Source organism: Oryctolagus cuniculus, chromosome 15 (assembly GCF_964237555.1).
Source record: "Oryctolagus cuniculus chromosome 15, mOryCun1.1, whole genome shotgun sequence".
In the NCBI taxonomy this organism is placed as follows: domain Eukaryota; kingdom Metazoa; phylum Chordata; class Mammalia; order Lagomorpha; family Leporidae; genus Oryctolagus; species Oryctolagus cuniculus.
The window spans coordinates 39,088,796-39,107,076 of record NC_091446.1 but is presented as its reverse complement, the minus strand read 5'-3'; the positions used below and the strand labels follow the sequence as shown (position 1 = coordinate 39,107,076).

Below are 18,281 nucleotides of genomic sequence, written 5' to 3'. Positions count from 1 at the left end.
TGTCTCTTACCAAGGACACCATTTCAACATCAGCTGGAGTGGATAAGTCCTAATCACACCTTAGCAATGAGTACATTCTTGTCTTCCCCTACCCACCCCTCACCTTTGCAGAGACGGTGTCAGATCCCCATGAAAAGGAGGCTCTTGGGCCGGTGTCGTGGTGCAGTGGGGTTAAGCTGCGGCCTGTGACGCCGGCACTCTCCATCAGAATGCCAGTTAGAGTCCCAGTTGCTCTGCTCTCAATCCGGCATTCCTGCTAACAAGCCTGGGAAAGCAGCAGGTGATGGCCCAAGCCTGACATCACATGTTGGAGTTTTAGGCTCCTGGTTTTGGCCTGGCCCAAACCTGGCTGTTGCAGTCATTTGGAGAATGAACCAGTGGATGGAAGATCTCCCTCCTCGCTTTGACTCTCTGCCTTTCAAATAAATAAGAATTTTTTTAAGAGAGGGAGACTCTTTTACTTGTTTGTAAACACACTTCTGAAAGGAATTTGAATACATATTTTGTAAACAAAAGGAGAGCCCCAGATAACAACATAAAACACGTATTTGAAAATAGATTAAGATGTACAAGGGCGCTTCAGCAGGTTTGTGGAAAATTGAACTAGATAATTTACTTTGGCACAACAAATTTTGAACTCTATGTAAATGAGGAACCTTCAAAATGCTCATGGAAAATGTGCATGATGAAAAAACTATGTATGGATTTCAAACCGTTTAGCCAAGAGAAATTTTTCCTTGAACCCCATATCCTATGACATTTTTGAAGGACCCTCATCCATCTGACAAAAGGAGGGGCTCATAGAATTTTTATCAGAAGAACAAAGCGGAGTGTAACGTTGAGGATTTCTCTGCTCGTTGAGATGTTTAACACTCAGAAAACATGACACGAAGGTCTGCTTCTTCCGGACAATCCCAGTGACATTTGGTGTTCAGGATGCTGTCTTCAGCAGGGTTCCACCCACGGCCGGTCCATGCTCCTCTGTGACTCCTGGGAGATCGTTAGGAAGGGTGCACCATGAGCCTTCCAATCTCAGCACTCAGTGCAAAGTCAAAAGCCCAGCCCGGCTATGTGCTGCACAAACAGGGAATTCACATGGACTCCCATGGGACTGGGAAGTCTCAGGGGTCCCCACACTGACACCGGCTTTCTGGGACTCACTGCTTGGCTATGGTGGTATAATTCTCACCATGTATGAGGTTGACAGCTTTTGACACTATTTCAGCCACATCAATGTCCCTTCCAGAAATGAATCTTCCTATTGGATGCTGAACTGAATGCTAATTCTCTTTATACAAGTTGAGCACCTTTGAACAAGACAGAACCATGTTCCTCAAACAAGTCTGACGTAGTATCTTGTGTGGCCAATTCCTCCTTTAGCAAGTCCCTGACACAGAGTAGGCACCCATGACCACTAAATGCATGGGTGAGTCAATGAGAGGAGACGTTTCCACCCAGCAGCTCATTCAGCCTTGGCTTTGGCCATTTCCCCACTCACATGAACTTGTTTGAGGTTACTAACAATGCAGAAAGGAACCAGACCTGGAGAAGTCAAAGTTGTGTACATTTGAAATGGTGTAGCATTTCATTAGACTATGGGTCTTGCTTTTCTTGTCAAATAGTTTCTATTAATGCTGAGTAGTGCTATAGCCTCCACTTAAGGCTGCAAGAAGCTCTAGGCTTCTTGGTAGTGATTAGGGTAGTGCTATGGGCAGAATGCAGAACATCACAAATTCCAGAATGAACCTCACTTACATTTTTCTCCCTCCACAACAAGTACCTGTTTCTGAGCCAGGTGTCTCCGAGGTCCAGCTCTGAAATCCCACAATGACTGGCCCCTCTGAGGTTCTCTAAACTCCTTCCGTCTTCCTGCAATCTTAGAAACACCTGCCGCCTTCCAAGTCTCACGCCATTGTTGTCACCACCATTCACCGTTATTGCAAGTTGCCTACACGTGGTCCTAGAATTACTGAAAACACATTGTTCTCCCTTGCTCGCTCGCTCACTGTGTGTCATCATGAGTGCCTGGGGGACAGGGACCCATTCACGGTCTCAGCACAGTGCCAAGCACATAATACACATTTGTCAGAGCCATAAATGAGCAGCAGATACAGTTTCTCTCCTCTTTGAACTGGCAATTTACAGGTAAAAAAAAAAAAGGAAACCTGGATAAGGCTTCTTGCCTTAGTACTGCACAAACTTGGGGGAAATTCAGTATCAACGAGCTGGAAAATCCGTGAAAGGGAAAAGTAGTCCCAATCTCTTTGGACTCAGACATTCGGGAGAATGTGCATAGCACGCGAAATCTTTACACTCTTTCCCATCAAGAAAGGTCAACACCCTCTTTTCCCTGATATCTGGAGGGATCTTAGGGGCTCGGTTGTAACCAACAGAAGCTGGTCCGAGTGATACAATGTAGCTCCTGAGGCTAGGTCTGAAGAAGCCGTGGGGCTTCCACCTGGTTAGGATGCTCATTTTAGGAAACCTGTGAGAAGTTTGGCTGCTCGGGGACTGGAGAGGTCCCATGTCTGTGGGCCTCCGCCAGTGTCAGCAGCCAGCCATTTGTGTGAGCCACCTTGGACGTCCAGCCCAACAGCACCCTCACATGACGAGGGCCCCAGAGACAGTGGGGTTGCAATCACATCAAAGTGAGATTGCCAAACTATTTCTAAATCCGACTATCAAAATAGAATGCAGATCTGAAGCCGCTGTGCGATAGGGCAATTCATTACTCATTCACAGTAACTGGACCAATGGCCTCTGCAGATCAGCCCTTCTAGAGTTTTCCACAAACCCTTGGAGTTTTTTCTCCTTATTCCCAAATGGGATAGCTGAGCCCTTGGTCTATTTTCAGGCCAAGCACACACAAGGATGTGCAAATCCACCATTCATCAGCGAGTGACTTAGTCCATAAATAAAAGCGACATCCGGAGCCACTGTACGTGGAATCCATTAAAAATAATTAGGGGGTTCTGGAACGGAAGCAGCCTGTGCTTAATTGAAGGCAAAAATATGAAACCTGTCTAAGATGAGAGCTGAAAAACTAATTAAAATTATTATTAGACGTTTCCAGCAAGTGATGTTTCTTAGCTATTAAACAAAGACTTTGTTTCTTCTCTGAAAGGAAAAGTAGGGAGAAAACATTCACAGAAACACCTCATGAGCGGAGCGAGCTCTGTCCCCATGAAGGCGCGCGCTGGAGCCCCCGACGGCATCCAGCAGGAGAACTTTCCATGTGGCCAAATCTTTGCACAGTCAGTGGGGTTTGCCAGATGAGTAAATTAGACCTTTCACTTGCACAAAAGGAAAGAATTGCATGTGTGACCCTTTGTGCTCTTTTCTTTGTTCCCTTCCCTCAGAGACGTGTCCCAAGCACGTGTGGCTGTCCTGCAGCAGGGAGGAGGCGGCTTCGCAGGGCTCTGTCCATCCTTACAAACCCTGCCCTTCGCCATTAACCCTCAGCATTTCCTGTGTTTGGGAAGATGGCTGAGCTGTCATCACATATCACCTTTTCCAAGGCCAAGGGCAGGGATTTGGTTCTCAGCAATGACTGCTTCTCAATGAGCAGCCACTTGTGGCTGTCCTTGAGACTGAAAACTGAGAACTGTACCCCAGTTCTTGGCAGCCACCCTGCTTGAGCAATCTTGCTGAAAATGTCCCCTAGACACCTAGAGAGACAGCAGCTTGCAGGCTGTACTAGGAAAAGCCACGACGACACATGTAAGGGTTACCACAGAGAAGGAAGAGTGGAGGAGGGAGATCAGAAGATATCCAAGAGGGGCTGGCGCTGCGGTGTAGGGGGCCCATATGGGCCCATATGGGCACTGGTTTATGTCCCGGTTGCTTCTCTTCTGATCCAGCTCTCTGCTATGGCCTGGAAAAGCAGTAGAAGATGACCCAAGTCCTTGGGACCCTGCACCCAAATAGGAGACCCAGAAGAAGCACCTGGCTCCTGGCTTTGGATTGGCCCAGCTCTGGCCCTTGCAACCAACTGCAGAGTGAACCAGCAGATGGAAGAGCTCTCTGTCTCTCCCTCTGGCTGTAACCGTACCTCTCAAATAAATAAATAAATCTTTAAAAGGGAGAGGGGGGGACTCTGAGGTCCCACTCACCTAACAACCAGGGCATCTCATCTTTTTCCTGCTTTGCAATTTGGATTGGGAACAGTTCATCTGTAGAAAAAAAATGCTAACCATACCATTGTCTGAAAACCACTGCAGAGGCTGAACTCTGGAATCAGAAGGCTGTGGGCTTACAGCCCAGTCCTGCCCCATGTTGATGCTCCCCAAAAGTCTCTGACCTCGGTTCTGTGAAACTGGGACAGCAATGCCACATGGACAGGCCTCATGAGAAATAAATGAGATCACGTGATCAGAAAGCCTGCCACATTGGAGCTGCTTCCTAAACAAAGGTTGGGGCTTTAAAGGGTCAATAATATTTAATAATATTTCCCTCTTTTTTTTTTTTCTGTCCAAGTTCATAACCAGTCAAGAACTAGACTCAGAAATAACACAGCTAAAGGCCAAAAGGCACAAGCTCTTCGGAGAGCAAGGCTTGGCTCTGGGCCAATGGAAGCTTTTCTAATACTGCATCCTGTAATTAAGCTTACCCACTCCATCAGAGAGAGGAGGCAATCGGCAGGCCGCCAGTGAACGGTTACAGGTGGGCGCCTCTGCAGATAGATTGCAAGCAAGCAAGCAAGCAGGAGGAGGGCTGAGTTCCACACACTCAGCCTCTGAAATTCACCAACAGGGAAGTCGCTCCCACGGCTTCTAGGCTACCCGGAGCCGTCATGTACAGTTTTACATGTTCCCTGCACAGTTGTAGATGCCAGTGATTATGTATTTTGATTTGCCTTCTCAGAGTAGATCCAGAAGTTTCCACAGGTCACAGCTTGCTGCTCCACTGGCTTCTCAAAATTTTGTTAACATAGCAAGTAAAGAGCAAAGCCTCCATCAGAAAAGCACTGAGAGAGAAAATTCATCACATTTCATCCTGGCCAGTCCCTAGACAAAGAATCTTCAAGGCGCTAGATACACATGAAATGACAGAGGGATTCATCCTACGATGGTAAGGACGGACAGCATGGCCCATCGTCAGAATCGCGGGTGCACAAGAGCTGGAGGTCGCCTTCGGGTTAACTGCTGTGTCTGCATCTGGGACAGCTGTTCCAGGGCTTGACGGAACGGACCACGTGCTGGCCGTGCGGCATAAGCCCTGCCACGTAGTTTTGTCACCTTTGGAGTAATTTTCCTGGAGGTACTTATTAGTTATTGTTAGTGGTATTAGTTGCTGTATTTCACTTCTGCGGTCATACAGAGACTTGCTGTCAGCCTCTTGACTCAGAGGATTGCTACCACCCGCTGGTGTCTCCTGCCTGGAATCAATGCAGATCAAAAAGGCTTTTACAATAACTCCCCAGCATCTTTTGACTGAGGGCTAATCTTGGGAGAGTACTAACAGCTCACCCTCCTGTCACAGTGCAGAATGTACCTATACCCTTCTGAGACAAAAACTTCAACTCAGTGCGAAGCCTGGCATATCCTCATATCGCTCAGAATATCCTCAGCTTAATTAATATTAACTCAGTCCTTAAGTTGCCAGAAATCCTTGGGAAAGGGACAAAGGGTGTTCAGTGTGTTTTGGTCTGGTCTTCTTCACCATCTCTTCCTGGCTTTAGCTGGAAGGGTTTTGCCATATTTGGCTATAAGAAATGGAAAAACAAACAGCTGTGTCTGTGGGATCAGTGGGTAGCAGACCACTGTAAATTATTTGGTAAAACAGCAAGGCCTCAACAGAGGTATGAGTATTTCTAAGGACGAAGGTTTGGAGGTGGTTCCCTGTGACTATGGAATTTCTCCAAAAACTTCCTGGATTTGAACAAGGAGCCAAAAACAGTAAAAAGAACAATAGCTAACATTCGTGGAACTTTTGCCGAGTTGACTATGCTACACATTTTCCTTTCGTCATTTCATTTTATTCTCCCCACACCTCCGTGAAATAACCACTGCTATAAATCCCCATTTTATAGTGGAGGAAGCAAGAGATTAAGTAATTCACCACAAGGACAGAGAACTGCAGAGTTCCAGACATGAACTTGGATTCCACCTTCCTGACTCCTGAGGTTGTGAGGCTATGTAGAAAGTGTTATTGCTCTTGAAAAGTTTCAAACAAATCACTGTGTTGATGTTGTCTATAGGAAAACCATTCTCGGTTCAACTGGTAGTGAGAGATTTTGCCAACAGAACTCTTTGGAAAATTCTCTTCTTTCCTATAAGACACAAGGGCTTCCCCATCTGAGAAAATAAACCTGATTAGAAAGGGATATTCAAATAAGAAGCTCTGTGAAAAAAAAAAAAAACTTGTCAGTGCCTAGGTGCATATGACAGGTTATACAACATCAAAATAGCCTCTGAATTGCTGTTCTGAAAATGGGCCATCCCTGGGCTTCTTCCCCAATCCTAAGCAGGGAAGATATTTTATGAAATCAGAGTTGGAATAAACCCCTGGTCTGAACTAAAAATGCATAATATCTGATGGGTATGGTGATAACCCTATTCCTATTAGTTGTTACATTGCTATGAATGAAGGACCTAAGAGCAAAAGAATGGAATAAAACTTTAAGTTTGTATGAAAATAAACCAAAAATGAAGAATCTTCTTGGAAAATTCAAGACAGAAATCCTGTACTGCATTTTTTTTAGGGCCCTTTATGTTCCAAAGGAAGTGGGATGCGGTGGTGAACAAGCCTATTGGAATCATTTTAAATGACACTGCACTGATTTTCTGGTTCCATTTGAAAGGCAACAATACCTTTTTAAAAATCAAACCAGATTTGGAACCATCATTATCCAAGGGTTCAACTAGTGGGCAGCTTTTAGTTCCCTGGATACAGTGCTTTCTGAATAAGCCTCAAGGGTTTGGAAATTGCCTATTACTTCACCAGAAACAATCTTCCATGTGAGGTTGCAGGGAAGATGGGAGTTGGCATGAGAAACAATGTAGCAAGTATTTAATGGTCAACTCCAACCTATGGTTCTGCCTCACAATGTCCCATTGGAAAAGAAAAGAATCCTAGGGCTAAAAGGAACTCAGGAAGAATTCTTCGTTTGATACAACTAGAATCAAGATTGGATGATCCAAGGGCTACTGGTGGAGCTAATTCTATATATTATGCATCAATGCCAGTCATCACCATTATCATTCAAAATTGATTGCACTACAGAACACAATGCTAAGGAGTGGGGCTATAAACATGTTCTTACAGCAGGGAATTCACAGAAAGATTGGGGACATAGGGTACATCCATATCCAAAATAGACCATGATTCAAACCAACATTTGACAGTTGGCATTTAATGATACAGAAAAAATTCTTTGGTGGTTTAGATGAAAGAAATCCTAGGGGCTGGGCAGGCAACTGGGTCTTTAAGAAGATGTAAGGATTGAGAAAACAACCTTTCAAAGTCTAGATGCCCCATCTTGAAACTCAAGAAAACTATAAAAATAACTCAAAATTCATTTGTGGGAAATCATTGAGCTCTGTGCTAATGACTTCTGCACTTTTCTTCATGTGTGCTATGCTATGCTTAGCACTTCAATGACAACTTTACAATTTTTTAAGGAATACAGCTTGTAGAAAGTAAAAGCTTCTCAGATAATGTCACTTCGTTGTCTTATATCTCAATAGGTTGGTAGGTATGTAGGTAGATGGAAAGACAAAGGGACATAGATCATATGATATATATGTACAAATTACATAAAGAAGCCCAGAACCAGTTATTTTGAATTGCTATAATACTTCTCCTAACACAGAATGAAGATGGTGCTTTGGCTGGGGCTCATAATCAATCCATATTTACAGCATTTTCTCCAAAAATATAGAGTCCAAGGGCAGATATGAACATAGCAAAAGTTTGAGAAACAAAGGCAAAGTGAAGGTAAGCCTCTGGAATGTTAGACAATTTGGCTTCCCTAGCAAGGGGTTCTCCCAAGAAATCGGCTCAGGCTGCAGTGCTGTTTGGGCTGTGAACGCACGCTGGGTGCACAGAGGCTAAAGAATCAGACCTCACAACATGGCTGACTTGCATTGTCCTTCCTCTCCTCCACCACTGGGAGCACAACTGCCTTCAGGCCACTGTGTGATTGACCAGTAGCTCTTTATCTCTCCTATGGCTTCAGATGGCAGCTGGGAAGTGCTCCGAGTGCCTTCCCAGAGATCCATAACATGGGAGAGGAAGGCTTTCCTACTCATCTCAGCGCAGAACTTGTTTGTTACAGGATTGGGGGGAGGGAAGAATGGCAGGGGAAGCAACAAAAAAGGAAATCCCACAAAAAAGGAAAGACACAGAATCACAGAACAAAAAGGAATGACTGAGAGTGAGAGGACACACCCCAGAGACATATCAGACATCATCAACGGCACCAATAAGTGCATAATGGAAGAAGAAACAAAGAAAACAAAAGAAAGAATATTTGAAAGAAAAAAATGGCCAAAATGTATCAAATTTCATGAAAAAAGTATTAATCTATATATCCAAGAAAGTAAACAAACTACATGTGGGATAAATTCAAAGGGATTCATAACTGGACACATCATAATCAGACTACTGAAAGCCAAAGAATCATGAAAGCAGCGAAAGGGAAGTAAACACATGTAAGTTATCCCAAATGACATTAATAGTTGATTTATCAATAGAAACCATGGATGTCAAGAAACAGTGGCATGACATGTTCAAAGTACTAAAAGAGGCTGTTAACCGGGAATTCTATACCCAGAAAAATGATCTTTCAAAAATAAAGGAGTAAGTAAAATAGCCCTGTTGCTTAGAGAAATGGTGTGGCAGTTCTTCAAAAAGTTCAACATAGGGTTAGTGTATGGCTCAGTGATTCCATTCCAAATATTCACCCAAGGGCACTGAAAATGCATGTCCCTATTGTCAACATTTGTTATGAAACTCACAAACATCCAAATTAGTATTATGTAGAATACTTAGTATAAACAACCAAATGTCTATTGATGAAAGTATTAAAAATGTGGTCTATACCTACAAAATATGAATGTATCAAAAAATCCATAGAAAGTATGTATTATGAAAACCATTTCCATAAATTTAATTTTTTGCAATAAAATAAACATATCTTTGTATTATATTTTTCATGAGCTTTTTGAAATATCCTTTCAGCCATAAAAAGGAATAAAATACTGATTATACTACATGGGTAAATCTTGAAAACATTATACTCAGTTTAAGACATGTAAGACCAATAGGTAAAATAGGGATTTACTATAAAAACTGGAGGTCTTAGCTTGGTAGTGGTGGGTGCTAACCCCCAAAAAGACAGGCAGAAAAGGCAGAGTGATGAGGACAGTGGTGATCCTCAGACTGTGACTGGAGGAATTCTGAGTGGGCTGGCATGCCAAGAACACATCACCCGCCCCTTGGCAAGTCTGTCCCCAGTGCATAGAACTCTCGTGGCACCACCCCATTCATGCAGAGAGTTGTTGTTTCAGCCACGTGTGCAGGGTGCTAGGAAAAGACCATTGGAAAAAGGGGAGCCGGAAAGGGGTATCAGAAGAAGATGAAAGCTAGAAGTGCAAAGTAGACACGGATGAAATGAATGTGTCAGTCAGGAAACACAGGGGGGAGCCTGTGCTAGGCGACACTTGCCATGGAAACAGGCCTACAGGTAAACGGGAGTTTTCCAAACAGGCTGAAAAAAATGTGGTGCCCCTTCAAGTGGCAGAGAGAAAATGAGGGAAAGGCTAGGGCAGTACACATCTCTCTCTCTTTCTCTCTCTCTCTCTCTGACAGGTAGAGACAGTGAGAGATAGAGAAAAAGAGAAAGGTCTTCCTTCCATTGGTTCACCCCCCCAAATGGCTGCTACAGCCGGCGCACTGTGCCGATCTGAAGCCAGGAGCCAGGTGCTTCCTCCCGGTCTCCCATGCAGGTGCAGGGCCCAGGCACTTGGGCCATCCTCCACTGCACTCCCGGGCCACAGCAGAGAGCTGGCCTGGAAGAGGAGCAACCGGGACAGAGTCCAGCACCCCGACAGGGACTAGAACCCAGGGTGCCAGCGCAGCAGGCGGAGGATTAGCCAAGTGAGCCACGGCGCCAGCCCCACAATTTCTCTTTAGCCCTGGCCCCAAACCTGCACGCTGTACCCACCAAAACAAGGTAACCACGGAGACCCATCCTCCTTAATAGGTAGTTGAATGAGAATTTTATTCCTCAAGCATGAATTTGAGCTTCTCACGCTCCTCACTCCAAATGATACATCAAAGCATATCTTTCCAGTTCCCACGTGCATTAGTTCACCTTATTTATTGGCACCCACAACTTCACTTAAGCAGCTTATTTGCTGCTAGCTCTTAGTCACTGTGAATTGTAACCAATCATTTTTTTGCACTTTACACTGGCTGTTGGAAAGCTTCAAGACACGTTTATGCCCCATCCTTGGTAAATGTTTACTAAGGACTACTTCGTATGTATCCTGGCAACAGCCTCACACTCCTGACCCCGTTTTATGTTCCTGAATTTTTCTTCTGTGTTTTAAGTGAAGGCTGTAGATCTGTAAGTGGGTCACAAACAGGCATGGAGAACATGAGCACCGCCAAGTTCTGGTACTGCCAGCCAGGTCCCAGCAGTGACAGGACCTAGCAAAGGGACCGTGATTACAAAGTTTCAAATGCCCTCTGCCGGTGAAGGTTCCTCCCCTGCCACTTAACATTAGAAATTTTAGCTTGACAGCACTCGTCACTGCTGGTGACAACTGGGTCAGTATCTCCCATGCCTTAGGGAATGGAAGAGGGTTTTATAATGGAAATTAATTCAGAGAAGGAAAAAGGCAATTTCTCTGCATGATACAAACCCAATATCATGGTAAGAGCAGAAATGTGGAAATCACAGAGAGCCAGGGAATGCTATTAGTGAATTAAGAATTACATATGTGTAACAGATGAATTTTGCTTATTTTTGCATTGAGGGTTATTATGAGGCCCTGCATCTTGGGATTAAGTGGATTAAGCTCACCTGCCATGCTGGCATCCCATATTAGCACTGGTTTGAGTTCTTGCTATTCCATTTCTGAGCCAGCTCCCTGCTAAGGAGCCTGGAAAGCAGAATTGGCCCAAATACTTGAGCCCCTGGCATCCATGTGGGAGGCCCAGGTAGAGTTCCAGGTCCCTGGGTTGTTCTACCCAGTCTCAGCCATTGAGGCCATTTGGAGAATAAACAAGCAGATGGAAGACTCTCTCTCCTCGCTCCTCTCTCCTCTCTCTTTCTCCCCCTCTCCCTCTCCTTCTCTCTCTCTCTGTAACCCTGCCTTGCAAATAAATCTTTTTTTAAATTGAAGGATTTTTTCAAAGCCTGTGTGTATAGGCACCTTGCACACAAAGGTGTTTTAAGTTATCCCTCAAAAAAGCAGATCCATGCCTCTGACAAAAAAAAAGCTGAAGACTTCTAAAAGCTATATCATCCATGAAAATAGGAGCAGGAAACCCCCATCCACTAGCCTCAGGAAGTATCAATACATGTTGAAGGTAAAAAAAAAAATGTATATAACTTATGAGAAATCAAAGCTCAGGCCACATAAGGGTATAGGGTCCAAATTTGCAGGACCCCTAATGGTTATAAAAAAAAAAACCAAAAGAATAAATTAACACTAAATAGGTCTAGGATTTGTGAAACTCCTAGAACTAATGCAGAAGTAAATTCCAAATAGTTCTGTAGGAGAAAGTATACAATTCAGAGCACACAATATTCACCACCAACACCAAAAAAGAATGCCCCAAGATACCTTTATAATAAGAACATTACACACTACACAAGGAAGCAATCTAGGTTGAGGGTGAATTGACAGAAGCAACATGTTCACAGGCCAGAGAAAAACAGAGCAATCTATGAGATGAAAATACTGTTTAAAATAATTAAAGATATTGTAATGGAAGAACAGAATGGGATGTTAAAAGAACAGGCAGAGAGCAAGAACAAACGGCTTTTAGAAATGAAAATCTACATAATCACCAGATTAGACACGAGAGAGAGAATCAGTGAATTGGTGGATAGATTTGAATAAATTATTTACAATATAGCACAGAGGTAGAAGCTATGAAATAGAAGCAGAAATGTGGAGTAATGAGTGAGAAGATTAATCCTGTCTGTATTTTTCATGTCTGATATGCAAACACAAAGGGCACGAATATTAAGGAGATGATTTCATTCAGGCTATGGCCACAGGCGAGTGATTACTAATGAGGGCTGTTTCAGTGGAAAGGGAGCTGGCCTGGGTCTGTAGAGCCAGGGAAACAAGGGGGCCCTCGGGGATTCCGCATGAAGATGGGCTTCTATGGACCAGACAAGGGCAGCATGGTCCTTTCAGGTTAGTGCTTCCAGAACACCAGAGAGTGAGAAGAACTCACAACCATTCCTACTTTCCCAAATGCAGCTCAACGTTCCCAGAAAGGAGTCTCAGAAGGATCAAGTAGAAAGAATAGAGGGAGTTTGACAAAGTCTCAGAATTTTCCAGAACCAGAGAGAGATGTAAATCAGAATAAGGAATTGCATCAGGTCACAAATAAGGATAAACCAAACAAAAGGCACACGTATACACATAGGAGCAAAACTGCAAATATAAACAGAGTTAGTTAAATAGGATGTTTTCCTTATCTTTCTCTTTTATATCTTCCCACATTTCAGATATTACTGGTTTTAACCAATTAGCATACACTTTTTTAATTGCTTTTTTCCCTGAGATTGAGAACTTAGGCAAAATCAAAACCAGTTTTTTTTTTTTCATATTTAACAATCTTTAATTCAAATGTAAAATTCCCAATACAAGCCGTTTGTAGGGCTTGTGACTTGTTGTTCCTTTAAAAACAAGGCTGGGGAAACAAAACAAAATGATCTTTCCACTTTTTAAAAACATTCAAGGAAGGGATAGATCACAGGGCCATGAAAGATCCATTTAAGCAAACCCAGTTTCTCCCTCTACCAATAGTTTTAAACCCATTCCACAGTCTTAATTACATATTCCTGAATGAAAAGATTGACAGTTCAGCTTTGCTTACATAACCATTGAAAAATACTTAGCACCAAAGCTTGCTTCCTGTAACGCCAAACAAATCAGGAAACTACTTCAGTATGTGTTTCTTCTTTTTAAAACAAGGGGGCAGTTATTTGTAGAAGGCAGTACTTAGCCTCCAGGTACACTTCCCAGAAATGGCATATACCACACAAAGGTCTAGACGCTCTCATGCTTTCAAAGTGAACTTAACTTCTTAGCCTGATGTGCACAGAAGCATGAATGGTGAAGTTGAAGATCAATGTTATAACTGTTTTTTCTATTTATCTGAAGCACAGTAAAAAAAATTGGTACACTTTGGAAATTCAGTGGCACCAAAAATCAGTTATTAAGAAAAAGACTGGGGCAGCACTGTGACGTAGTAGATTAAGCCTCTGCCTGCAGCACCAGTATCCCAAATGCTCCTCTTCCGATCCAGCTCTCTGCTAAGGCCTTGGAAAAGCAGTAGAAGATGGCCCAAGGTTTTGGGTCCCTGCACCACGTGGGAGACCCAGAAGAAGTTCCTAGCTCAGGATTGGCCCAGCTCCTAACATTGTGGCCAATTGGGGGGTGAATCAGTGGATGGAATACCTTTACCTCTGTGTTTCTCTGTCTGTAACTCTACCTCTCAAATAAAATAAATAAAATCTTAAAAAAAAATAATAAGATTTGGAAAACTTAGACTGGATTTCCCATTCATTCTGTCCCCTGTGATTTCTTCCTCACCGTTTCCTCTGTAGGTCATATCTCGTCATCAACTTGGGTCTCTTCACTTCTCTTTATGGTCACCCATGTTCACAGGTGTGAGCTACTCACCCTCCCTCTCTGATTGCCCCTGAGGAACGTCACAATTCCCCTGTTTGGCCTTTTCTTTCTGCGTCTCTTTTTCCTCCACCCTTTCAGACCTAGTTCCTCCCCAAAGAGGCCTTCTATATATTTCCCTAATCAAACATCTCCCGATACAAAGCAGGTCACCACTCAGGTATCTGGAGTTTACTGCCCTTCTTTCTTCATAATAAACAGCAATCAATTCTTTATCCCTAGCAACAGGGATCCCTCCCCCACTCTGAATTATAAAGATCTATATGAAATACCACTGACTTTTATTCTTTTTGAATCCTAATTTTCCATGCTAGGCCAGTCTTGGGACACAGGACAGGATACAGGAGTAGAATAAGGAGTCTCCAGAGCTTTTTATTTTTTAAAAGGTTGGCCGGCACCGTGGCTCACTAAGGCTAATCCTCCACGTAAGGCGCCGGCACTCCAGAGTTCTAGTCCCAGTTGGGGCACTGGATTCGGTCCCGGTTGCTCCTCTTCCAGTCCAACTCTCTGCTGTGGCCCGGGAAGGCAATGGAGGATGGCCCAAGTGCTTGGGCCCTGTACCCACATGGGAGACCAGAAGGAAGCACCTGGCTCCTGGCTTTGGATCGGCACAGCGCACCGGCCGAAGGGGCCATTTGGAGAGTTAACCAGCAGATGGAAGACCTCTCTATAACTCTGACTTTCCAAATAAATAAATAAATAAATAATTTTTTAAAAAGGTTGAAATGTCTGTTATTTATTTAATATTTTTTAGCTCATATGAGAATGGGTAAGCCAAAACAGTGACATAAAAGCAATTCTATCGGCCAGCACCGTGGCTCACTAGGCTAATCCTCCGCCTTGCGGCGCCGGCACACCGGGTTCTAGTCCCAGTCGGGGCGCCAGATTCTGTCCCGGTTGCCCCTCTTCCAGGCCAGCTCTCTGCTGTGGCCAGGGAGTGCAATGGAGGATGGCCCAAGTGCTTGGGCCCTGCACCCCATGGGAGACCAGGAAGAAGCACCTGGCTCCTGCCATCGGATAGGCGTGGTGCGCCAGCCACGGCGGCCATTGGAGGGTGAATCAACGGCAAAGGAAGACCTTTCTCTTTGTCTCTCTCTCTCACTGTCCACTCTGTCAAAAAAAAAAAAAAAAAAAAAAAGCAATTCTATCAAAATATCATGGACGTGGGGTGCAGGAAAGTTAAGCCACCATTTTGCATGCCTGCCTCCCATATTGGAGAACCAGGTGAAGTCCTGGCTCCTATGTTTCTGATCCAGATTCCTGCTACCTGGGAGGACAGTGGGTGATGGCCCAAGTATTTGGGTCCTTATCACCCACATGGGGGACCCAGATAAAATTCTAGGCTCCTGGCTTTGGTCTGGCCCAACTCCAGCTTTTGCAGGCATTTGGGGAGTGAGCCAGCCAGTAGAAAACCTCTCTCTCTCTCACAGATAAAATAAACATTTTTTAATATCATGCACACATATCATATTAACTTTCCTCTACAGATGAGAAATGGAAGCTCTAAGCATTCAGTTTCCTTCTCCATGCTCCTTGTGCTGGTAAGAGGTTGAGCTGGGTTTCAACCCACATATTCTGATTCAAAATACCCTTTTCTTTTAGTGACACCATGAAAGCTGTAGAGCTCCTTCTCGATGTAATACATTTCGTTTTAGCCTAAGGAAAATATTGAAGGTTGTTGCAACTATAAGTACTTCGTATTTCCTCCTAAGTGCTCAATTGAGTACAGCTGGAGTTCAATTCCTCTTTACAATGGAAGTTTCCAGAAGGTAAACAGGGAAAGAACATATGCAACACTTCAAGCTGAGCTTTATCTTTTTCTCAGAAATCAGCATGCAAAAGCCCTGGCAACATTGGGACTTCATACATATGGAAATCAGACTGGCCCCTCTTCCATTGCAAATAAAGTGGGTATTGTGATGGCCTGTGTTATTTCCTGCACATGGTGTTCCAGCTATGTTGTCAGCCAGCAGCACCAGCTCGCTAGGGCTGCAGAACATCCTTCTAAAAGCATCACCCTGAAACCTGTTGCTGCTTGACCCACTATTCTCCAAATCATCAGCTGTCTAACGTGCCCCAAGAACCACCAGAGCAAGGACAAAGAAAACGCTGCGTTACAGACTTCAGTTAGGGAGCCACTGAGCAGAGTCATTCCTTCTTACACTCAGGTATCTATGCAACAAGTACTTGAATACCTGTTAGGTTCCCTCCCTGTGCTAGGTGCTGGGGATACGCTACCAAGAGGTACAACCCCTATCTGCAGGTAGCTCATGTTAGGCAGGGAGACGGACATTAAACTACACACAGACATCGCACAAGTTCCAGCTGCCTCAAGCAGCCTCTCTTTTATCTCTTGCAACCTGGATGCAGGAGACAGCATCTCTTTTCTCTCCGATAAGTAAGTAGACAATCAGCTCTGCACCAAAAGCATTGGTGAACAACGTAGGTGTTGCCCAAGATTCTGTATAGAAAAATCTTACAAAATGTCCTATGCACATTCTGTGGGAGACTCCTGTACAAAAACCTTAGTGAGACACCACACCTCAGCAGGGACTGCAAACTCTCTTAGAAAGGGCGTGACTACCCCCTCCCCCCACTCCAATCTGGGTTCTTCTCTGTCCTGCACCCTGTTCTGGACCTTGTCCTTGTGCCTTCTTCTTCCTGGGTTTTTTTTTTTTTTCTTTCTTTTTTTCCCTTCTCTGCCTCCCTCCCCCTCCCCCCCAATCATGGTGAGCGGTTCTGCTCTACTTGGGACTCTGGCTCCAGCCTTGCTTGCTGGCATCATCTTGATCAGCACAGCTAGGGCCCTGTAGCCCCTGGCATGCAGCTCCCTAGAAGACAGCAGAAGGCCTGGGGGACGGGGTGTGCATAGCATTGAAAATCAGTTGTGCGCCACTGCCATAGGTGGTAATTATAATTGGGATCATTTGCTAGAGAGGGAGAGGCCCAGGTGCTGGGAGACCACGAGAGGTGGCCAGAAACAGCTGGCTGTGCTGCAGCACATAGCCCGTGAGGTCCTGGCCCCCCTGAGTCAGCCTGCTTCTCGTTAGGAACAGCCATGCTCCCCGACTGCACAACTCCCTGGGACCGAGTCTGTTCCTGAGTGACTGTTCACACGGGATGAGACACCGTCTCTCTCCACTAGGAAGTGGAATAAAACAGCTGACTCACATTTCACACTCTGTCTCTGCCAAGCAGAGACAATCGATGTCTCAGTTACTCAGATGCGGGCTAGAGATGAATCTGCCTTTTAGAACTGACTTGGCAAGGAAGTTAAAAATCCAAGGACCAGGAATTGAGGGAGGTACGCTGAGTCAAGGTTTGGGTCCTGGATGGGAGCCATTTCTCCATCTGGAGATCTGGTCTCACCTTAGACAAGACCCAAGAAGGTCCTGTTGACTGAGAAGTGCTCTCCCATCCACCCTGTCCTTCCTGGGTACATCCTAGAAAAGGCATGGATCGCAGTTATGCTTTGAGTCTGTGTGCTATCCTAGAACCAGAACACAGGGGCTTCAGGGGCCACTGGTGGATGCCACTTGCACACACTAGGGAAGTCCAGCCCAGGGACTCATCTGGGAACCAACCCGACCACCATGGCCAAAAGCAAGAACAGTCCTCAGATCTGGAACACCAGACAGATCCAGTTCCCCTGGGCTGCAAAGAGCTGGGAAGGAGGCAAAGACTCTGACCTGAGTGTTTGTGCCTTCTAATTACCTGCAGTGATTAAGAAAGGTAGCCAGCAGGATCCTTGCCTATTTTATTTTAACATTATTTCATAACTATTTCCCCACATACATTAAAAGGACCTGTGACTTACGTGCACACAATTACGTAAAAGTAGTTATGGTCACTGATCCTGGAGTATGTCCACAAAGAACACACACAAGCACTGAGAGTACACTGAACCATCTTCTTCCGCTGTATCATGACAGCGAGAAGGGAGCTCAAACCTTCTCCCCATCTCCTGCTTGGTTGCCAAACATGATCTAGTTGTTTTAAAGAGCAGTTCACCAATTTAAAAGTGGTTACTTTTGACCCTTTCCCTGGATAGTCCAAAAACTAGGAATTGACAAGTTAAACTATAGGATAAACTCTGTAAACTTCCAGTCAGCTCACATACATACATACATACTAAGAAATCCTCAAAACCAAGTGATGTAAGCTCTGTTATTATCCATGTCTTATAGAGATGGAAACTAAGCCTTGAATAGATGAAATAACTTGGACTGAATTATTCAGTAAACAAATGGTGGTAGTATGCTTTTAACCAAAGTCTGTCTGGGGCCAAGCTCAAGGGCACAAGCACTCCGTTCTTTCCTGGGAATGCACACAGATACACTGATAAGTCCTTTCTCCTGTTGCGTAGGCTCAATGTGTTGATACTGCACCTGGGTGCGC

At 44.5% G+C, this 18,281-nt stretch overlaps 1 long non-coding RNA gene across 1 annotated transcript in view; it reads right to left on the bottom strand.

Moving 5' to 3' along the window:
- Nucleotides 1–886: 886 nt before the first annotated feature.
- LOC127484152 (uncharacterized) overlaps nucleotides 887–18,281 on the bottom strand; it is a 38,893-nt gene continuing 21,498 nt past the window's right edge. The window contains exon 3 of the long non-coding RNA XR_007910922.2: nucleotides 887–990. This is a non-coding gene — a long non-coding RNA (uncharacterized lncRNA). The remainder of the gene's footprint in view (nucleotides 991–18,281) is intronic.